This window comes from Meleagris gallopavo, chromosome 1 (genome assembly GCF_905368555.1).
Source record: "Meleagris gallopavo chromosome 1, MGAL_WU_HG_1.1, whole genome shotgun sequence".
Lineage (NCBI taxonomy): Eukaryota > Metazoa > Chordata > Aves > Galliformes > Phasianidae > Meleagris > Meleagris gallopavo.
Window position 1 is genome coordinate 71,494,913 of NC_139404.1, and position 23,903 is coordinate 71,518,815.

At 40.6% G+C, this 23,903-nt stretch overlaps 1 long non-coding RNA gene and 1 pseudogene across 4 annotated transcripts; one reads left to right on the plus strand and one right to left on the minus strand.

Moving 5' to 3' along the window:
- Positions 1-1,061: 1,061 nt before the first annotated feature.
- The window catches only part of LOC146545404 (potassium voltage-gated channel subfamily KQT member 1-like), a 241,286-nt pseudogene continuing 218,444 nt past the window's right edge, over positions 1,062-23,903 (minus strand).
- LOC146545405 (uncharacterized) lies at positions 5,162-23,847 on the plus strand. Of its 4 annotated transcripts, none has more exons than XR_014885788.1 (11): positions 5,162-5,538; positions 5,877-6,042; positions 6,131-6,734; positions 9,481-9,706; positions 11,728-11,835; positions 13,104-13,152; positions 13,373-13,517; positions 19,451-19,532; positions 19,623-19,709; positions 19,796-19,971; positions 21,907-23,847. It is a non-coding gene; the product is annotated as an uncharacterized LOC146545405 (long non-coding RNA). The 4 variants fall into 4 exon arrangements; XR_014885789.1 differs by having other exon boundaries at positions 5,910-6,042; XR_014885790.1 differs by having other exon boundaries at positions 5,964-6,042.

The following is a 23,903-nucleotide window of genomic DNA, read 5'->3' on the forward strand; positions in this document are numbered from 1 at the left end:
ATTGAGAATCATTAATGAGTACTGTTGTATTCCTCAATCTACAAAACAGTGACCACACGTAGCTATGACAAAAACATCTGCAATGTACCAGAAGGATGTTTCACCTTGTGTTAGCCACACAAATCCCTGAGACCTTCTACAGAAAGCAGAAAGCTGCATTGTCTTCTGAACTTCTGTGGCAGTGGAATCCCAAGGGTTATTTTTCACCTGTGATTAATGAAATTGTACCTACCACTGGTGCCTAGTTGCATATTTAGATCTGAGTGGCCAGAGTCAGTGACATATATGATGGATCATTATTGAAGCTCATGGCCCTGTCTCAAAGCCAGGAGCAAATAAGTGGTCTGACAATGATTATTAATTATTTTCCAACGTTACATTGGTTACGTTACATGTATTTGGTCATGTTCAGTAACTCTGTAGTAATCAGACAAGATGGAATGGTGGTTTGTCAGCTGATTTAATTAAAAACACTTTTTTTTTTTTTAATTGCTTCTCACACATCATTAATATTCTAAGACGCGCCTGCAATCTAAAGATTGGAATCAGTCTCACTGTACTCTTTTCAAGCTTGAATTCCCAGACGCACAAACCTGGGAAAGAGTTTTAAAGGGACAGGTAATATTTACAAGCTACTTTAATTACATTGAAATGGACCACTCATTGGTCCAAATAAATGCTTATTAAGGGACCAGTCTTTCAGGTTGCTGTTAAATGCAGTGCAGGATTTGCTTCCATGGATATGAATGGGAATAGAATATATTTAGCATTTCCCAGGAATCAGGTCTTTTCTCTGCTGATTTTTGTTCATTCAGATGGTTAATTATGTAAATATATTAAAAAGACTTGAATAAATAGCACTGCACCCTTTTTAGCTCAATTTATTATTTACATATTTAGCAAGTGTTGTATCATCCCTTTTCTGGAGTGCAAGGTAAGACTCATTTCATGGTGACAGTATTTCAGCTGACATATGCACTCAATTTACAACCAAATTACAAGGAAAATAAACCCCAAGCACTTAAAATTATACACAGAAGTTTATTTAAGCAGTGATTAGCTTTCATCATCAGTATGCATGTTTTTGTTTTCTTTAAGATACCCTTCCATTCTCAGTCACAGCTGCAGCCCTCCTGCAGCACTGTTACTCAGAGACTTGAGCTGAGCTATATAGATATTTCAAAGCTGAAAAACGTACAGGCTTCTTATGTTAAAAGTTAACTAGACTCAACAACCACTGCTGAATGAAGGTAAAAGCTTGAGAACGTTTTTCACAACAGTCATTAGTGTAGCTGATAGCTATTAGAGTGTTCTTGTGCAGTAAGCCTACGCAGATACTATCTCTCTTGCCTGTCTGTTCCAACATGCATCTCATCTCATTTGCAACCCTTTGCTTTAATTAGCTGAAGTCCTTGCTTCTTTCATATGTCAACCAGCCTGTGTACACTTCCATATTTTTAATCAGTAGCCTGTTGTCTTTACATTGTCATTCACACTAACATATAAATCTGCCCTTCTTATGATCCTCACTGCTTGGTAGAAGTCAAAACATGCTGTTTAATTTTCCTGTTCAGTGATTTCCATTTGTTTCATGTTCAAATGCTGGCTCTTTTCCCTTTTTGGGCATGCTGTGAGAATTAAATTTTTTGCTTAAATGCCAAAAACACAGTCCTTTTTCCCCCTTTGTCCACGAATGGGTCATCCTGATCCTTGCTTGGGTGCTTACCTTACCAGAGTGGTCTATGTGTGCGCCCTCAGCCTAAATGGGGTTGGCTGAGAAGGACTGCCACAGGCTGACATAGGTTAGCTAATAAAACAGGTGCAAAACTTATGTGCTCTCCTAGGGGCATGACTGGCTTTTTGCTGCTCCTTCTCTCTTTTTCATTTAATCTACTACAGCAGCATATTCCATTTCAGCAACAACACAGCTGAATCCTGAGACACCAAGACTTAAAAATAACCAGATGTAAAAGAATGAGAGGGTGGCATGTGGCTGTCCTCCGGCTTTTAAATTTTCCGGTTCAGTGGGGAGGAATCTGAGGCTGTCTGTAGCTGTCTGACAGGTGGAGCGGCTGGCCCTGACATCTGTGCCTGTGGCTGATCCCTGAACTGAGCCTGGAGTGCTGTCAGGATGTCATCTAGCTTCTGGTCCATCTGCATGACCTGTTAAGGAATCAGAAAGCAGATGAGCTGTCAAATGGCTGCACATGCTATTGGTGAGAGGCAGTCACTGGTGAAAACCCTGGCAGGGAAAGCTGGCTTCTGTAGTCCTCTAGAACCAAGAGCTCTTCCAGCCAGCCTCTCTAGCTAACACAAAAGCCAAGTGATCCCAAGAAGTCACATGGACAAGGGTGTGAAGCAATGTTATGTAGAAGCAGAAGAGCAGGACGTTGCTGGTCCTGGCACTAGACTACTTCTGTCAGCCATTTTGTCTGCCAGCACTTTCCCAGTGTTGTCAGCTCAGTGATGATGCATTCTGCAAACGTGTGCCCTGAAACTCCCTTTCTCTCTTTGGTTTATCCTGAGAGGTGTTTTTCTTTTTATTTTTTTTCTTTTTTTTTTCTTCTTTTTTTTTTTTTTCCCCTCCTACTACCTTTCCCAAAGCATCATCATCCTTAGTTTTAGGACGTTATGCTTTCCATTACTGTGTGGGTAAATTGCTAAATTGCTCCCCTCCTATCACTGTAAATACATGCCTCTATGCTACATATTACAGTTAGAGATTCTACAGGTACTGTGTTTATTCCCATGCACTGTTAGGAGGATAGCCTACTGAAAACCACAAAATAATACCAATGACTTCATTACAAAGAAGTAATGAAAAAACTGTTGTATAGGAAGCTTGATACGCAAATTCTCACTTCGTTGCTCTCCAGATGAAACTTCTCAAGCAGTCTCTAGACAGAAGCAGGGAAAAGCAACTCTGGATTTCTTCCTACCACTTTTTATAATCATGACCTATATCTAGGAGCCCGAGAGAGGCATTATCCCATTGCTGTGATAAAGCCTGCATTCACCACAGATGGCATCCTGCTCGACTTCATGTCAGCCAGCATGACAGGCTGTGGACTGTTGATGGCTGTAGTTTACTCTAAAGGCAAAACTGTGGCCAGCAGCTTGTAGGCCATTGAGATTGCTTATAATTATGCTTGAATACAGTGCAGCTTTGTGTAACAGATGAGCCCAAGAAAAATGAGCATTTTTAAGAACATTGGATGGTTCGTTTTACAGTTATCTCCTGTGAAAGTCTGAGTCTCTGAAAACTATGATCTGTCCCAGTGGGTCTAATAAACTTTGATAGCAGAGCCTTTAAAGTGATATCAGATCTAAACTGAGCTTTCATTAACAAGGTAGAGAGAATGAGAGCAAGAAGGATTGCAGCCTTTTTCTGTGCAAAGATAACAGAAATAGCTATTGGCAGCATGGACTGAAAGTATAGCAGGGTGAGATTGCTTTAAAAATGAGTGCAAAGAAGATCACCTTATCCACTTTCCCTTCTTCTGCCTTTTCTCACTCTAAATGTCTGCTCACTGGGGGGCCTCTCAAACCTCAAGGTACCAGAAGCTCATTCAAGCTATATCATTTTGACAACCACTCTCCTATACAAAACCTGATGCCAGCTGGAGGAGGAAGGAGTGGAGACTTTCTCCTACTCACAAAGGGAGATGTGCTCATCTCTCATTCCGGATTTCAGTTTTCCTCTCACAGCTACTTTATTTTCCTTGGTCATGGGAAGAGACCCTGATAAGGGGCATCTGCCTTCTGACCTGCCTGACCCTGTGACACCAGGGGCAACTTTGTCTTTTCCCTTATCTCATGAGCTGTTGGCAGAGTTGGTGATGTTGTGGCACATATCTCCCTCACTTATGTGTTCACTGACTGAAACATCATTTTCTTGGGTGCACCAGCAGCATAATCTGCGAGGTATTAAGTTGGTTGGAAGTCTGGAAGTCACTAGTGGCTGAAGGGTTAAACAGCATGGAATTAATTTGAAAACCACAGCCTTTATTTTCTCCTCCATTCTTGAAAAGCCTGTTTGGCTGAGGCTGGTAATGACTCAACAGAATCTTTCTTAAGCAGAAATGTTGCATAGAGCAGAAACTAAGGCTGAACAAATACATTATAGTAGTGTAAAAGAGATGTAGGCAGGGAAATGGAATCAGGAAGATGAAAGATCTTTTGGGGCTTTCTTTTGTAAAACTTTGTAGATTTTGATCTTTGTGCTTGATCTTAAATAAATTATGCCTATGTATTCCATATAATTTAAACTTTCTGCATTTCTCTGCATTTTGCCAACTCAGTAAAAGAACGTGATTGAGAATAATTTTATGCGCTTTTCTTTCCAGAGAGGAGGAGGTTGGAGAATGTAAATATTCGTTTGTAAGGAGGAAAAAAAAGAGAAATTCATACATAAGGGAGTAGATTACACTACATTTCTGTCAGACCTTCCATGCAAGGATCTGCAAATGTTTTTTCAACAGTAAAAAACAGAGCTGCACAGCTCTCCCGTGCCAGCCAGATACATGGGAGGGGTTTAACTGTCATTGCTGAGATTAAAAGCAGGATCCTGCACATGAAGTGACCTGTAAGGAAATGTGGTCAGTGGCAGAGTTCTTCTAATCCTTAGCTTTGCCTTTTACACACAGGATAAAGCCACCATTTTCTGGCTTCAGATACTTTAACATATGCCTAACTTTGAACATGCAACTAAGCCAGTAAAACTTCAGTTGGAAAGACAAATTCTTAAGTACCTTGTCAAATTGGAGCCTGTATAAAAAGAGTTCAACTTTGGAGGCTAGCTACCAAGATTAAAGAGTGACAAAAGAGCTGTGGACATGTAAAGGCTTCACCGTAATCATTAGGATGACTAGCAGGTTTAAAAGACTTCTCACATGGATAAGGGTTTTTCAGAGAAAAAATCCTGGTTTTAGATTTCTCTCAAGCCATCCAGCAGCTTTTGCTTTCCTTAAATCTTACTGCAAACTGGATGAGCTGCTGGTTTTGAGTAGCAGGGCCAGGCCAGTGCTCGGTAAGGGGTTAAATTGTGCAATATGTTTCTCAGCTGAGTAAAGTGAGAAGCCATCCTGCCCAGCCCCGAGTTTCCAGAGCGATGTGATATGTCCCTCGCAGGCTCCTTGGAGACAGGTGAGTTTGGCAGCTGTCCACGGGCAAATGGCAACAAAACTCCTGTTCTCCTACATCACAAAAGAGTTACAGAGACAACCTATAAAATTGTTAGAATGCTTTTATATCCCTTCAACTGCCCCGTAGAAAGAAGACGGCAAAAGCAGTTTAAAATATTACACTGTTTTTATTGGGGCTATGAGGTGAGCTGAACGAGTGTTGAAATGTTTATTCGTTTTAACATCCCCTCCCCCCGCTCCCCTTCCCCGGAAAGGGGCTGGATTACACGGTGACATGCAGGAAAAAGAAAACTCCTTGCAGAAAGCTCAGTGAGCCACAACAAGCCCCGAAGGGGAACTGGGATAGTCACCCTCCGGGACACAGCACGTCCCTGCTGTTAACCTTGAGTACCAGGTTAGCTTTTGAATCGTCGTTGCTTTTAAACCTCTGCTTGTGAGAGCTGGTTCTCATTCTCAATCCCTTTTCTAAATAATCCCTTGAACTCCTGCAGCAGAAATACCTTGTGTTGAGGGGACCCTAAGAATGGCAGCAGTGTGGAGGATTGTCTTGTGCTAGGGATTTGCCACATGCTGGACAGATTCCTAACTCCCCTGAGAGCTCTTTGACTTGTTTTTGCACATGTACACTATAAACAAAATGCATGTGTAGAAAACTAGGAGCAGACACATGATTTCTCCAAATCTTTTGCACTTTAAGCAAGAAAATCCCCCCTTCTCGCTCCCCGCCCCCAGGTTGTGCTTATCTTTTTAATACTATTTGTGGAGGCTGGAAGCCACTGTCAATTATGTGCACAACACGCTGACTTGAAGTATTTCCAGAGGAGTAGCAGAAGGGAAAGATGATCTGCTGGAGCACTGAAGTAAATCTGCAAACTCACAAACATGCTCGTGTTGCCAAGTAGGTGGAACTTTGTACCAAAAGCTAAACCCCATAAATGAAATAAAGTTGTTATCACCTTAAACCTCTACTCTCTCCCTGTCTACAGTGGTTCTACATCAACTGATCAAAATGGCTGAGTTGTGCAGCTTACATGCAAAATGCCGAGGCTGCTGTTAGCAGGCAGGCAGCACAAAATGGAGGATGGGGAAGAAGATGGTCCAATTTGTGTTATCCGTCAAAGATGTCATAGAGATGGAGGACTGGAAGAGACTCTGTTGAGCACCGTGCAGTGCTACTGGAAGCACCACAAGATATCCAGGCTTTCTGTTTCCAGTGTGCAGCCCTCATTCTACAGTAAACAGCAAGCCTAAGCATAGATGACCAGGAGCCACAAAAGAACAGCGGATGCAGGAGGCGATCAAGGGCATTCCCAGAGTGTCTGCAAGAGAGAGATTACTACGTAATATTTTGCAATGGCACTGCAAAATGGGTAACAGCTAGGGCTAGAGCTGCAATCTGTTCCACTGCATCCAAACACAACAACCCAGATCAGCACTTCCAAACCAACAGTACTCCCAGCTCAGTCTGCTGGATACCCATTCTCGTGCAGAGGTCCACATCTGAGGTCACCACCACCGCCTATACATGCTCCCCCAAGACCCTACAATTTCCTCAGCTTCCTGCCTTTGCCTCAGTTCCATGCTTGCAAGGTAGCTAAAATGCAACAGGTCGCATTGGCTCCGACTTGCACACATTTAATTGGAGGGCTTTATCCTCAAATGCTAGGAAAAGAGTAGTCTGATGGGGAAGATTTCTTTTGCATGGGGAGAAGAGTGTATGTGAACCTTTGTCTGCCATAAACATATACTTATTTTTAAATATTTCCAACTTACTACCTGTGATAGGTCACTTAAGGTCTAGTTCACAGGGGAAAATGGTGTTAATTTAGTTAAATCAGATACAATTTAGTTAGACTAATACAATTCATTTTATGGATGTTTCCATTTCTGAATTGTGTAACACACTGATTTAACTAAAGTTCATTATCCAGACATTTGTGCCATTTCCTCATGTTGACCAGGTCTGCCACCTGATTTTTCTTCTTGTACCAGATGGTAGACTGATTTGATTAGCTAAGTTTAGTTTTATATGCACATCTGGTCTTGTAGCTTCTTTCTGCCTACAGTTAAATCCAATTATTCAAACTTACTAATGCCTATCATACAGTTAGAAGTCTGAACTGTTTATTTTAGGAATTGCTATATGCTTTAGCGTGTCCCTGTGTGGATTTATTGTCATCCAGAAACTGCTGATTCTGGGAAAGGAAATCTTTTCTCTACAGCACTGCATGCAAAACAAAGCTGTATGCAAAATCACCTCTTTCTCATCTGGCTTGTCCCCATTAGAGAAATTTCTCTGCAGTAAAATACTCAAGTCATTTACGTGGTTATGTTGTTTTCGTTTGTTTTGTTTTTCCTTTTTATCATGGCCAGCCAATGTGCATATTGATGTGGCCTGTTGGTATCTGTCCTGGAAGAAGCAAATTACCATGTCAGACGAGGACTATCGGGGGAGGGGGGGGAGACTTCTCTTGTTCAAGGTACAGCTCTTGTTCAGCCTTTTGGGGGCTGGTCCAGCACAGAGCTTATGGATGTATTGGTTTGAAGTCTGTTAAGAGTGCTTCAGAGTTTATCAAATATTTAAGTGCTTTGCTGGACAGGAGCCAGAAATGGTCAGCAGTTTGCAAGGCAATAACTTTAGGATAAGCTTTGGGAGTCTCTGAAAGTACTCTTCTGCACATATCTACACCACCATCTTTTTTTTCAGTCTCTGAGGAATGAGAATTGGTATATACTGTGGCATCCTTTATGAAATGACTTTGGCATCAGTATCAGCAGAGAACTGGCAGTGTGTCTCTCCCCTTAAAACAACAGCAAAATGACTTTCATGAGCAAGTTCCCATTAACTGACTGTTTTGAGGGTGAGTTGTAACAGATTTGAAGTTGGCCTGAATCTTGAAACAAAGCTGTATTCCAAAGCAAGTCTGCTAGGTGGTACAAGCACAGGGAAGCATCTCACTACGGTGTGCCAGTCCCAACAGTTAGCCATGCAGCTCTTGACTTCATTTTACTGAGACTAAAAATAGTGTGAAAAGGCTGAGTTCAGTCAATGGGAGCTTTTGCAACTAACCTCAAAGGTACATGAGTAAAACCAGCACAGAGCTCTTTTCCATGACAGCCTATTATTCTGGCAGACCCAATTCTCCATGAACACTAAAAATATGTAAACCACGTGGCTGTCTTGCTTGACTTATTCCACGTACCCTTTAGCAGATATCGGTTGTTTATTTTCATTTCATCAAACTTATCTAGATAGGTCCACAGTTTTCCAGGCCTCCCTTCCTTTATCCCAAACATCCCCACCCATTCTTAGGTCAGGTGTTACAGCCTTTAGTGGCCTAGAATATAGTAATCTTTATTTTAAGCATAGCTTCATTTGTTTTGGTTTCCACCTACCTTTCCTGTTTAAATGAAAACATAAAAATCTATCTCTCTGCATTTTGTTCCTGGGGTATTTCCTGTTGGCAACCCTTTGGTGAGCATTATATACTTATATATGTCATGCCAGAGTTGCAACAATGAATTTCTGAAATATATGATCTCTGTTTACAGTTTTTGCTCCTGGTGTAAGATGTCCTATGCCTAATTGCTAGGTATCTATCAACAGTTCAGCCCTGGATTTCTAAACAGGCCTGATTCACACAGGTTGTGTTAGCAGCTTTACTGCTTCTTTAAAGATGTGATATTATTGAATCCTGGCTTCCCAAGTGAGTTTTACCTGATTGTTTATCTATGTTGCCACAGCAGGTTTGGAATAAGCTGGCCATCTTCAGATACTTTTGAGAGAGGGACAGAATATTCTTACAGATATAAAGTCTGGACAGGTTTCTAAAAGTCTGCCACTTACACAGAAGACAGAGATTGACATCAGTGTCTCACTGAAGGAAAGGCAGAAGAGGAAGGTGAACTGAATTATTAGACCCCAGAGAATCCACACAGGATGCCCTGACCGCAGGAAAAGCTCAACTAATCAACCACAAAATGCAGAGCCACAGGAAACCAAACAGCTTAATTTCTGTGGCTCCCAGAAGTACTTCTTTCTAGCTGAAGGAATTGAGCTGTGCCACTCCTTGAGTGGCCACAGTGAGAACTTTCCAGAGCTGCAGTTGAGCAGCTGGACGTGCTGCAACTGCTGAGGGAGTTTGCTTCATTTTAGCTACGTGCACATGCACCTGTGTGTCTGTTTGCAGCCAGTCCCTTCAAACATTTGTTGTTGGTTTTTTTTTTTTCTTTTTTTTTTTTTTTCCCCAATGAATTCCCTGGTAGGTAAATCTGCCTTTGAAGAGTTCCCTTTCTCGTGATTTACATACATAAATGGTTATTTCTGTTGTTGCAGGACGTTTCTTTCTTCACCCTCCTCCAGATCCTGCTCAGATCCTCCCTGTAATCTTGCCATCTCTCTTTGCGACATCGCTGCTCAGACCCACCCTGAATGACGCACTGCCATTTCTTAGCTCATTACATTGTGTGGCTACAAGTTCTGCTGCAAAACCAGCATGGAAAGAAACAACACAGAAAAATAACAAAGCTGGTCCGGCCACAAAGGTGGATATACAGCTACTGTGAGTCATGCTTTAATTTCACAATAAAGCAACCTTAGAACTTTATGCTCTAAGATGCTGATTAATTTAATTTTAAAATCTCTAAACAATACAGGATGGAGAGAAACAACAAAAAAGAAAATGTTTGTCAGTCATGTTTGTCAGTGGTGTCAACGGAACAATGAGAAAGAAGTGAGCTTAACTTTTTACTAGATGATAGTGATAAACCGAGCCTTTTACATGGGTGTGATGAACTTGGTATTTATGCCTCACCTAAACCTTTGAAGAAGTGGTACCAAGCCATCTACACTCTGTTTGTTTTGTCTTTACTTTTGCTTTTTTTAAGCTGTATTAAATTACCTCCATGAGAAAAAAGCTTTAGCCCAGCCAGTTTCATGACTGAATACGTTTGACCAGTTGCTGTACCAGAGAGGATATTTTGGGCTGTGTTGCAAGTTTATTTCTTCTTAGCTTAACTGCAAGGATTAATTTTGCTGAAATCAGTGAGTTAATTCACTTAGTCCAGGTCCACTGACCTAACATCTAGTTAAGTTACCATCTAAGTAGCCCAGCTATTGGACTGTGTATAACGGTAACATTTATATGCCTTATCACAAGTGTTGATAGAAAACTGCCCTCCATCAACACATAGACAAAAAACTTTACTTTCTGTTATCAGTCCATCTTTTCTTATAGTTTGGCAAGAAGAGCAAAGGGAGGGAGAGGGAGTGTCATTACTGGGAGGAGCACAGGCATTATGGTGATGGCGATCTAGATAGTAAGACATGTAGGTACTAGAAAAGTTCCAGGCAGTTCTTGTAGGACTAGACTAGGACTTCAAAAATTTGAGCTTCTAGCATAGTCTCCTTGCATTTAGAACAAGTCACTTTCTGGATGGATAAATATTTATTAGCCCCATGAATCAAGTAATCTTCCATTTCATTTCTTTCTGTATGAAATCATATGAAATCCATTTGAGTCTTGGTCCAAAACAGAAACCATAGATCTACAAAAGCTAATTGCAGTCTAAAATGGTGACTCAATTGTAGGAAAGAAACAAGTGATAACAGAAGAAAGAAGATCAGTCTATGTTGGAAAGGGACTGGAGGAGAAAAGATGGTGGTGTACCTTTGTTTTTCCTACTGTTTGTTCTTTGAGGGTTGAAATGGACTCAGTAGAGCAAGGCTGGAAGTATGACACTGTAGTCATGATAGAAAAAAATGTAATCAGGAAGCAAAAGGATGATTGTCTAGAGATCAGAGGGTGTCACTTGGGAGGCCACCACCTGGGCTTCACTTTTCAGCTCTGCCAAAGAACTGTCATACAATTTCAGCTGAAGCCTTTAGCAAAACTGAGGGTTGGTCTGTGTGCAGACTTATGCTGATGTCAGGATATCAAGCCTACAACACACCTTTCATTGTTCTGGGGAAATTGGTGGACACTCACTTTGGCGTGCTCTTTCAGTTAGAGAGGTAGAATAAACTTGGTAGGAGGTAACTTGTATGGCTTCTGAAAAGTGAAAAATATATCTTTGTACTATGTTTGATTGAAAAGTGTGAATGAAAATTTCTGTTCTTAATTCTCGTAAAAAAAAAAAAGCCTCTATGACCACAACCCGTACATAAAAAAATCACTGAAACTCTCACACCCTCTGAAAGATGCCACAAATCTTGCTTAATACATGCAACATAATTTGAGGAAGAAGCTACAGAAGCACAAAGTGGTGCTATGCATTTAAATAATGAGGATTACAAAACACTGTTCTTTGCTCATTAAAACACAAAAACCCAAAGCAAGTAAAATATTATCAGACAGTGTTGATTGAGGGTGTACCAGTTCTTGACTCTTACTGATTCAAACATGCTCTGCTGCAGCCTTTGATTTTAGTCTGTCTTGCTTATCTGTCATTTGATATATTTTACTAGTTTGCTCATGTACATCAGGTCTGATTAACAGCACTGTCACATGTATATTTAAAAAAAAAAATCTTGAAAACATCGTAAGGGGTGGGTAGACTATCTGATGTGATTTTGCATCCACAGTGACCTCACACTAAGGACTGTATCAGCTCCGTCATACCAAGCCACAGCATTCAGATCCCAACCAGCAAAGCCGCAGGCATAGGACAAACAGCTACACAGCAAGAAATGGTTTGTGTCTTGAGCTGATACTGCTCATTATCTGAAGGGCTCTGAGTAATATGTGGGGCTTAAAGGTCTATGATAGCATAAATTAGTGCATAAACTGGCTATGGCTATGATAAATGTGGATGCCGAACATGAGAAGAAATTGCAGAGTGAATGAATTTGACTGAATTTATCTTTTTTCTCCTTCCCAATCTGGACAACTAAATGCATAACACTTTCAGTAGCTGTAGAGATGTCTGTAGGGATTTAAAATATCGACTGAGACTAGAAGACTGAGTGAAGTAGATTTTCCCAGTCTAGAAACTCAGATGTGGACTTTTCTTTTGTGCTTGAAAAATAACAGAGAATTTTGAAAAATCAGCATGGCTACATCCCCAGGGGAGACTTAAATAAAGCATTAATTAAAGACAGGGTGGTGTCTTATTTGAACTCTGCTGAGCTAGATGGATTACCTATGAAAACTGGCATTGACAGGACAGCTGTATGAAGAAGCCTGTGGCAGAAGTACCGCTGTGTTATACAAACAACAGAAGACAGGGCAGGAGACGCAAAACCATAATTGCCAGATAGATTTCTTTCTTGTGAGGCATATGCTAAGTCAGCAGAAACCTGCCTCAGCTTTCTGTTGCAAGGCATTGCACTATTAAGGACAAAAAGTCCTTACTTAGTATCATTGTTAAAGTTCTTCAGCCTTATATTGCAGACAGTACTGCTAGGGAGAAGAGTATTATAGATTTTATGCACAGAAACAATCGTTTTCCTCTTGCATGTCTCTTCTTTTCATATAGCATTGCAGAGAAAAAGTACAGCAATAAAAAGGGACATGTATGAACATGAACATTGAGGTGTAGGAATATGAGAATGGCCTGGTGAGATTTCAGTGCCCTACTATTTAGCAAAATAATTTGAACTGGTGATGTAGTTTAATTAAGATTTTTGATTACCAGCTTTTTTTTGAGATTCTAGAGGTAAAATCTAGAAACCATAGAAGTCTTCACACAATTTTCTGCTGTGAAGGAAAAACTTTTTCAAGTCAATAGGCTAAAATTCATTAATAAAATAGATACTTGTTAGAACTACTGAAAACACTGCAGATTTATTTGCTTAGCTTTACATCTACATGCTCATATATTAGTTTTATTACTTTTATTAGCTATGAATGATGACTTTGATATGCAAACTCAATATAATCTGTAATATGTCAAATATATCTAAGACATATTGAAAATGCCTGGGTTATTTGTTGTTCTGAAGTATTTTTCTTCTTTCAGAGCAAGCTTATTTATCTCCATATGGAAGTAGTTATCAGTCAGAAGGAAAGTAAGATATCTATCTTTTTGCTAATTAATACTTATTACTTTAATAAAGCTTTTGCTTTCATGTTCACATGCTTGTTAAAAATCCTAGCTATGATTGGGTGCTGTTTTTTTGCACCAGTATAGTGCAAACCAAAAATGACCATCACCATGAATACATGACATTGAGGCTCTGGTTTTGGCTGCCTGACCACAGTGTTTTGATTTCTTCAATGCATGCCCAGCTCTGAAACGAGAATGAAAGACTGCTTAAGCCCCACTGTCACCAAGACATGCCCACCTGAGGTGCCCTGTCCTGCCATTCATCCTGCTATACATTTGTATGGTGTGTCCTTGCTGAGCTCAGGAGCAAGCCCAGGAAAGCATATGGTGAGCACACTTCAGTATTTCCTTGCATCATCTGAGGATTGTCTTTCTTGGAAATAACCCCAGAGAAATCACCTCTTTTGAATTATCCCTAGAATTAAAAGATGAATAAAAGGAGTAAAATGCAATGTTAAAATAGCATTTGGGTATGAAGACCAGTCTCTTGCTTTGTGTGTAAGACTCGTTCAGTGTCTGCCTGTTCCCATCTCTGCCATGTGACACTCTTACCAGTGTATTAGCAAGCAGAACTCTCACATCTCTTTAGCTCTGGGTTGTGCTGGCTAATGGGAGCCCAGAGGAGCATCGGGGAACTGTGCTTCAGCTGGTCTCATGCCTTGGAGATGTGCTGAGGTGAAAAGTATCTTCCTGTAAAACAATCTGGCTGCCTGCGAGCACTTTGACTTCTTTCCCATTGTTCTCATTATTACACCTGCATGTGTGAGGACACTGACAGTCTGGGTACCAGTGCTCTTTCCTGCCCTAGGCCCTTCTCACCATGTCAGTCCAGAAAAGAAGTCACATCACACATGATTCTCCCATCCCTGCCATCAACCCAGCTCCTGGGGCCTCCTCCATCAGGCTTAAATTGTTCTAAAGGCCTAAGTGAACCAGTTGTGTGCTGTGCTCCAATTGATGCACTCCTTCCAGAAAACCTGGAGGTCTTCTCCCTGCCTTCTCTTTTCTCTTGTATACTCAGATGAAATGTCTATAGTGAGGAACAAAACTGCTAGGAATTTGAACTAAGGCTTTAATTAATTAGGAACTGGATTTCCTGTCCTGCAAAAATATTCAAGATAAAAAAAATCCAGCAGCCACTAAAACATGCCAAATGAAGATAAAATCATGTAGTTCATTTTCTTTCATATAAAATCTAAATTTGTTTCTTTTTTATTAGCTAATAATTGGCAGAAAACAAAAATTACTGAAATACACGCCCTTACAACTATTCATTTTGAAAATACCGAAATACCTGCATTCAAATCCTTACTTTTTTCCCTTATTTTTCCTCAAAATTTCATCAATCTCAGCACAATTTTCTGTGATACAGCAGTTTGAGAAGAAGCATTTTGACGTAGAAGCTCCTGGCAGCTCTCATCCAGACATTTGTGACTTAGTATATACCAAAGGCACACATGGTCTTGCACAGTCAGGGCAGAAGAGCCAGGAACCAGTCTTTTGGGAGAGCTGCAAGTGAAATATTGGCAAAATGTAGTACTGCTAGATTTCTATGCCCCAGACTGTCTAGGGGCACTAGGTTGAGTCCTTACTGAGTAGGCTAATTTCAGCATTTTCTGGTAATACCCCAGGAGATGTCTCTCACTTTGTTTTTCTGCTCTATCACAGGCAAGGAATGGAAATGTTTTCATTCAAAATACTTCTGTATGGTTTAACATATTGGCAAACAGCTATTTAAAAAGCTTTCCCTACATTGCTGGCACAGTCACATCCCCTGGGTGTAAGGCCTGAGTGGCTGCTGCTCTTCTGGCCTCTCTGATTTCCATCATGGGGACCTCCATGGCATGGTGTTGCCCCACATCTTCCACCTGGTAAACATGTCTTCCATGTGGTACACTTGGTACAAACAAAAGAGATGTCATTGATACTTCACTCTGCCTCTTCTTCCAAATGTTCACTTTGTGCATAGTTGCATGCACATGCACACATGGCTACTAAGGAACAATGGGGCTTCCACAAGGTCGAGTTACTCTCCATCAGTCTTAGAAAAAGACACTCCCTTCGGAAACCTGCAGCATAAACCTGATGGCTGTCACAGCTTGTTTTGGCATAATGAGAGCTTGCAGGGATTTCAAGGGAATGCTTCCCAGGCAATTGAGGAAGTCACTCAAGCATTTGAGATGAGCGCTGTGCCATCAAGCAGCTCTCGCTTGGCTTTTTCTGTCACTGTCCTGGTAGGACCAGGGTAAGCAGGATGAGGGATGGCTCTGCTGAAGGGGGCAAAGTAAGTGTCTCAACACAAGATGGTGGGTGTGTTTCTGTTCACCTTGAACAATGAATTTGGAAATCTAAATTATGATTTTAAAGCTGGCTATGATCTTCATAAGTAGACCTGCATGTGCTGCTGAGAAAGATTAAATCCTCTTGTTAGCCACAGGGCATTATGGTGTGGCAATTAGTATGTTAAGCAGGGCTGGGAGAGACCGAAAACTTGGCTGGCCCCCAAAATCTGCAAAGGTTCAAGAACCTTTCAGTAAACCTGGACTTAGCCTTGGCAGATTTATAATTTCAAGGAGGAACTGTTGAAAACACCCTGGTTGTGCATGACTTTGAGCCCAGACCAGGCCACACTTGGCACTTTGGGAGATTTGCTTTGAGTTTTTTTGCATATAAATCCAAAACACAATGTAGACTCAGCAGGGAGGATCCAATGCAAACCAAAACCACTGAGTTTTGCACAGCTCTAATTATAATCTCTTCACAGTCCTAGTTTTATTTATTACTGTGTGTGCTATGGTAGCAGCACAGCTGCATACTCCAATTGGCTGTGGGGCCATGCTGTGGAAGGGGATGTAAAGACACAAGAAGGCAGGATCTCCAGCCTGAAGAGTTTGTAATCTAAATAAATGAAATAGATAAAGAATGAGGGAAAGGTATAAAACACGTAAGCAAAATGATTAGGGTGCTGGCAAGACAAGTGCTTTTATTAGCAACACTCTCACCCACGCATAAAATTGTGTCTGTTTAGCCTGTAAAGTTTTTGAGATCAGGACTGTGTTTTCCAGAAGGCAGAGGGAAATGGGATGTGAGAAGGTTTGGAGGAAGGAGGAGAGAAGGGTGGCAGGGGGAAGTGCCTGGAGGCTGAGGACTGAGAAGGAGCACAAGGCTGACATGGAGGCCAGAGGACACTGGAGCAAGGGATTATCAGCTGTGGATGAAATCCAAACCTTAGACTGAACCTCCACATGCTCTTCCTCTTCCAACAAACGTCAAGTCCTCCTTTTGCAAGGAAGGACCTGCTTATGAGGCAGACAGCACTTCCTAGTGTGGGTCAAGCCAGAAAACCAATCGCATGAGCAACGACAACATGGGATAAGTCACTTAACCACTACATGTTATAGATTTCTCTCTAGTTAATCTGGGCTAAAAATAATTCCCCATATGGCATAATTCTTCCGTGATGCAAATGACTTTGAGATACTCAGGTGAAAGGTGCTAGAGGAATGCAAAGATTTATTTTTCATTTGCCTCCTCACATATTCTCCTCACTGCCAAGTGAAGGCCTGAAGCCAGGAATTTGACAGATGTATATATATCTTTCCACACATATATGACAATAAAAATACATTTATGAAAGAGGTCAATGTATCTTATTTAGAATGAAGACCTCTAGATTTCCTAAATCTCTATATAGGAACTTACATGGATGTCTGGATTAAAAATCAAGATACTTACCTCTTTAAAACTGGGTTCAGGAGTCCAGCTATAAGTTCTTACCTGAAAATGTTAAGTCAAAGGCTAACTGAAATTTGTCTACATTAAAAAATTATCTTCTGTCTGGTTGCTGTTTTTTTTCTTTTTTTTCTTTTTTTTTCTTCTTTTTTTTTCTTTCTGGGTTTAGGTGAAGTTTATTTTATCTAAATTATTCACTATCCTGAAACTATTAATTAAAACAAACAGCTCTCTAAAGATATTTCTCACAATGGGAAGATTTATATCTTCAGACTGAAGCTTGTTTACTCTCTGTGTCTATTTTCTTCACTGCGTAAACAACCAGATTTGTTATTGCAGCAATCACCAGTTCAGACTGTCAGAGATTATTGCCTCACTTGTAATATTTATTGTTTGTTAAGCCTAGACTCCTGGAATGCAATGATTTGATGAGAACCTCAGCTTTCAGTTAAGACATGAAATAACTTTGCACTGGGCCACAGAGCTGATGAGTAGAATGGGAAAACATGAGCAGAATGCATAGTAAGTGGTCTGGGTATCAGAATAACAGGCAAACCCCTCCCTCCCCCAAAAAAACAAAACCTACCCACGTGTATCGTTATTTTTAAAGCCTAAGGAAGCCAGTCTCCCCCTTAAAATTTGGAAAGGAGTGGACTGACTCATGACTTCTGAATGAAGTAAAGCAGTGGTAGGGGTTACTCATCATCTTATGGAGCATGCTTGGAGATTTCTTGCTGAGGGGCTGCTTACCTCTGTGCTGAGCTGCATGTGTTTTTTATCACTGCCTGTTGGTCTCCTGTCACTTTTAATCTCTTTTTTTCTTCCTCTCCCCTCTTTAAAATAATTTTGCTGAGACACTGCAAGGATTTACATGGACTTGGCAAATAGAGACAATAGGTCAACTTTTGGGCCTCCAAAACCTGACAGAATCTCTTTAGCTTTTTATATATATATATATATTATTATTATTAAAAAACTATTAAAAAGTTTCAGCTGCTAAATAGCCAGCAAATCTATAACAATGTAGAACAAATATAAACATTTAATGAAAAGCTCCTCTTTTCACAGTAATCAGATGGGCTTAATACACAGTAGTAACATTCATTCTCAAAGGTAATTCAAGCATATGAAGTCCCTTTATATTACAGTCTAAAATATATATTTTACAAGAATCAGTAAGTGAGGCTTCACCTGTACTTTGGGAAAAGCTCATTCTGCCTCCTGATTTATGACACATGTACTTCTCCCTGCTCCATTCCCTACTTCCCCTTGTCCAAAAACCCTCTGGGAAGAAGAGGAAAAAAGGAAAAGAGCCTGGCTATTACTAGTGTAGCTGAAAGACATTAATAATGGAAAATCATGGTGTAGAGCACAACAAAAACACATCTATGAGAAGAATGAGAATATTTATGTGTGGACAAATTGCTTAAGGTTAAAGTTTAAGACATGCAGAAGTCTGGTGTGTATTGTTCACAGAGTTATGGATGGGAGCTGGGTATGGGATCAAAAACCTGTAGCCAGCTCTGGCTGGGCCCTGCACTCATCCATGCCTACAGGCATGGGAATGAACATGGAGAACAACCTCCTCTACTTCCTCACTAGTCCAGGCCCAAGGAAAGTTCCTGTGGACTCCCAGGGTAATGCTGAGAGTGATTTCTTCCCAGTTTCCTTCCTTCATTATGGGAACAAGGCTGTCTATACTACTATTGGTTCTGAATGAAATGCATGTTTACTGGTGCTGGGTGCTTGATATGAAGGAAAGGATGGAAAGGTGATATCAAAGCTTTGCACAGAACCTGATGACACCAGTTGCAGGTGAATTGTACTGCTCACATTTATCTTGGCAAATAAAGCAGGGGAAAAAAAAATTCAATCTTCACTTTCCTTCTCCCCTTGCATCGATCCCTGCTGCAAAACATGTGATTGCTGGATGCCTGAACCAGGTTGCAAAACAGCATAATATTTAGCTCATTTCTCCCTAACTATAGCATGTGGCAATAATCTGCATAACAAAAGGCAGTGCAGCTCTCAGAATAGGCAGTGAAGATGAATATGAATAGTTGAATGTGTGTTCTATAGAATTTATCTGGCCTATGTTTATTCATTTACATACAAATTAATTTAATTTTCCATCCTTCTTTAGATCTGATTAAACTTGATGCTTGCAGTTCAAAGGTTGCCATCAGAAACCAGGGTAGTTAGAGAACTACAGTGGATGCTGATACTTCCTGCAGAGAGAGATACATCTCCAGCATGAGTGAATAAATGCCAGAAGACCCTGAAATTCTAGCATTTATCAGACAAATTTGCATTATTAATGTTTATTAATTTGTATAGGGCTAGGGTTAGACATGCATTAATGGACTGGTATAATCTTTTCTGTTTGGCACATGAGCTGGTGGAAGGCAAATATTGGCCACACTAGTGATGTCAGCTGCCCCAGTACACGTCAGAAACATCTTCCTTTCTATTTGTGCTGTTAATTCTGCAACATGCTCTGTCAAACTATAGTAGTAGCTGTCTTGCAGGTCATCATGAGCAGGAAGCCTGACAGGACCAACAACACAACCACCAACCATGGACAGATCTGGAATTGCCAAGTTGTCACAGGTAATGACAGCCCCTCCTGAACTGATGCTTTCTCCCACTGGAGATTTTCTATGGCTGAAGATTTAAGACATACTTCCCATGTTTCTGCAGCCAGAGCTGATCAATCCACAGATGTACACTGATACAGCACAACTGTTCTATGCTTGCTGTTCTGGTCCAGAGCAAGTCAGCAGTGAGGTATCCCCAGCTGACCTATGTGTTTTTGCTTTGTGGTGTTTAACCCTATGTGAGCTTCTAGATGAAGCCTACTGTTGTCTTCTCAGGTTGACAAGACAGGACTGAAGTGGTATCCAGCCAAATCATCATACACCCAGTTCTCATGTCCAAAGAGATGTATGAAGGTAAAGAGCCTAAGCAGCTCCACTGTAAAGAAGGATGGGTCAAACCAGAGCTTTCTATTTTACTATTCCTCTGCAGATGGATCAAGGGGAAAAGGCAAGTGTCCCACAAGAACTTGGAAAATACTCAGTACAATGTTCAAGGCTGTGGGATGTGCTGTCTCAGAAAACCTATCACCTAACACAGCCTTGAGTTAGGTGTGCAGTTAAATATTGTATAACTGTGCAATTAAACCTGAACACCGTCTAAGGCTTTAGTAGTCTTAAACTCAAGAATTCTAAGCCCAAATTCTGTTCTAAAGACAGAGTGACTTAGGAGGATTTGTAGATTAAAATGCAAGTGTCCTCGCTGTACAGATTACTTAATGTAATATTATGTGTTTTACATTTTTAAAGGGAATTGTTGAGTGAGAAAACAGAGCTTTAGTTTTTTGAAACCCTTGATACCAGTGATTCTCCAGTTATAGGTAAAGGAAAGCTATGTCTAAGTCACAGGGTCAATTTGTTTACATTGCCTGTGGCTAGTGTTGGATTCATCAGATTAATTTCAGTAGCTGCTGAAAGGTCTCAGAACTTTTTGTGGTATCATATGGCTTTTGCCTTCTTTTCAAAGCAGGGAGTAACCATGGACTGTTCAAAACATAGTAAGGTAAACAACATTTTTCTGCATCAAGCTCATCCTGCAAATTAATTCATTTGCATTTCTAGCCCTTTCAAGTGAAGGGAAGTCATACAGATGTGAGCAGACATTTAAAGATTTTAAGGTTAATGATTCATATCATTCAAAATTGATTCCAGGACTACTCATTCACAAACAAGGGAAAAGTGAAGGTGGAGATGCTGGTGTGTTGGAAAAAAATGGGGGATTTTTAATTTAACAAAAAATATTTTACAGCTGCTCCTATTTATTTAAGTTCAAAGCCTCTGGGCACATCCATAGTCCGCATTGATCTGTGGTGAATTGCTTCTTTGTTGCTATATCTAGTAAATTTGACTTCATATTGCTGATTCAACTAATAGGTTTAGTCTGCTCTTGTTATCCTTTCAGTTAATAGACTATTGAGCCTGTAAACAATTTTGCTGCTTGCAACCATCAGCTGATTTTCTTCGTATTCTTTCTAAAATTCATTATTTCTAGTTTTTGGAATTTCTTTATATAGGAAAAGTGAGAACTTCATGAAAACCAGAGCAGCAAAATATTATTTTGGTAAACAACCAGAATGCCTTCAATGTTGCTAATGAAACTTTGTCCTGTATACAAGAACAAGTTAATCCTGACGTAACTCATAATAATTTGCCATTAACCATGACTATTGATTCTGCTGCCTGGCCTTAGGTAAATTTCTGCGTAAAAAACCCCACAGTGGCAATAGCAACAAAGTACAATGTTTTCTGGCAGACTCTGCAAGCCCCTTCTATGCAGGAAGCAATAGATTATAAACAAGTTTTATTTTAATCCTTGCAGGATATATTGTGAGAGTCAAAGAATGAGACCTATTTTTCTCAAAGCCCTCCAGAGAAAAAAATTCTTGAGATCCCAATACAATATCAAAGAGATCAGCCAGTAAAGAAAAACTATCTGTTCCTGGCAAGGCATCAAAACATTTCCCACAAGTTGTTCAACTGGTCATCAAAGAGAAAAGTTTTATTGGGTTTGGGACATTTTAGTGCCAAGAGGTGTTATTGATTCTGAGACGCCTGGTATTTTTGAGAATGCCAGCCAAAGGACTGCTGAGGGAACATAAATGGTTCTTACTGTGTAAAATCTGTTATCTCTGGGCTATTTTATGCATAAACTGGCATTTCTACGAGCAAAATATTTAGTAACATGCATGATGCAGGCAGCTATTATGCACACAGAAGCTTCTGTTGGGCATTCCGTCATGCATACAAAAAATGAGAATGAATATATTTCCTGTAAAAAAGCCTAACATCTAAGTTCTTAAAAGTACACAAGTCCATTAATTTCTCCTGTGCTCACCACAGTAGTTTATGAACACATTGTAACTGTTTATTTTCAATGCTTTTTTAGGCAGGAAAATACCTTCCTCTGAAGCGATGAGATTCAGCAGCAGCGACAGTTTGTGGCATAGCTGTGAAGGGATACAGGAGCCAGTATTATTATCTCTCATTTGTAATGCCGTAAATCAGAGGAGTTCAAGTCACAGGACATGGTCTTCTTGTGCAATGCAGAGAAAAAAGCCTGTTCTGTATATCTGCATGGCTGAAAGCTCTATAACATTAACAGTTTCAGTGTGTCTAAATTTGCGAAAGAACCAGTTACAACTTGTAATCTCTTTTATGTCCCTTTTTTTTTTTCTCTCCCTGTTCCCATCACTTGCTGCGCTTGCACTACTGTGCCTAGGCCAGTGACAAAGAACTAATTAAGCAGCAGTGCCAAGGGACAGTCGCAGGGAAGCAGTGAGAGACAAATGCAAGCGACCTGTGGGCTTGCACATAGCCATCTTATATGCTAGGCTTGAAGCTGGGTTTTCAAACTGCGAGATTCAAAGAAAAAAAGCTGAGAGCAGAAGGAGCCTTGTGGCTCTAAATTAAACCTTCATTTTGAAGGTCAGCTGCAAATGCTTCATATCTCCTAGACAGTCATGAGGACAAACTGTGGCTGGGAAAGCATCAGTTGTGGCCAAGGCTGTGAAGGAGAGCTTACAAGTGCTCTCCTGGAGAGTTCTTCCAGCCCCCACAAGTCACCAGGGGAGCACCTTTGTTCCAAGCAGAACAAAGTAAATGCTGTCTTGGTAATACAACACTCACAACTTGTCCTTTAAAACTTACAGATATCTAGAAGGGATTTCCAAAGTGAGGATACAGCCTACCTCATTCTGGAAGCCAAACCAGGTCGTTTCAGTTGAAAGCCTGGTTATCTCTGCAGTCTGCAAAAGACAGCTGTCTTGGTGGGGCTTCTGAATTTAAATATGTGTGTGCTGTTTTCTGGATCAACATCTTTTTATCTGGTGCCTACAGAGAGCCTCAGAGAACTGAACTCTTCACTAAAGTCTTCACACATCCTCCCTCTCTACCGTGGCTGACTCTGATCCATCAGATTCAATTGATCTGGAGGCTGAAAATGTTTTCTGCTTCAAATAATTAGATAAAAAGATTAGGAGAGAATCTCTGGGTGGAGATTTCAGAAAAGCCTAGCTTTGACAATAGTCAGTACTTACATGAAGCAATGCCAACAATTTGAAAAATTAGTTATTATTTTTGCAAAACTGCTCCACTGTAGCTGCTCTTAAATGCAAATGTTTTTGTCACAATGAGTACTGCTATTTTGCACAGCAGTAGTAAGCCCAGGATGTTGAAATAGGAGCCAGAGTTTGGCAGAAGATCTGTGTGAGCTGGGACTCAAAAAAAATCCTGAAGTGGAAACACAACAGCAGGAAGATTATAGTGCACTGAGAAAGTGGCAGTGTAAAATTCATGAAAGTAAAGGGAAAACCCCTTTCAAATGTTCACCCTTAGCAGAGGAAGGAAAAGGTATATGGTTTACTGAGTAGTTATCCTGCTTGATGTGAGCATGGTGGTCACTGCATGGCATGGCAAAGAGTCTGTAAATGGCATGAAGCAAAGCCTAGATCCCATCACAGAACATGCAGTTTTGTTTATTACTGCGGATGCTGACACTTAAAACTAGTTTTAGTTGTGTTTCATCACCATTGAGTCAAGCTGCCTTCCTCTTGATACAATTCCAGGGAAATCAACACTCGTTGATTTTCGAGGACCTGTCTCCTATGCAAATAACGTCTTTGCAAAGATTTTAGTTTTCTGCATGTCTACTTTTTCATGTATGTTAGTTATTCAAAATGGTAAATTACCCAATCTCTGGATACAAAACACCAAAATGATAGAAGAGTTGAAAAATTTTTCTATAAATCATTTAGACTGAAGTATAGTGGTTGCTCTCCCCTCCCCTCCCCTTCCCTCCCTTCCCTCCCCTTCCCTCCCCTCCCCCTCCCTTCCCCTCCCCCCCTCCCCTCCTCCCCTCCTCCCCTCCCCTCCCTCCTTCCCCTCCCCT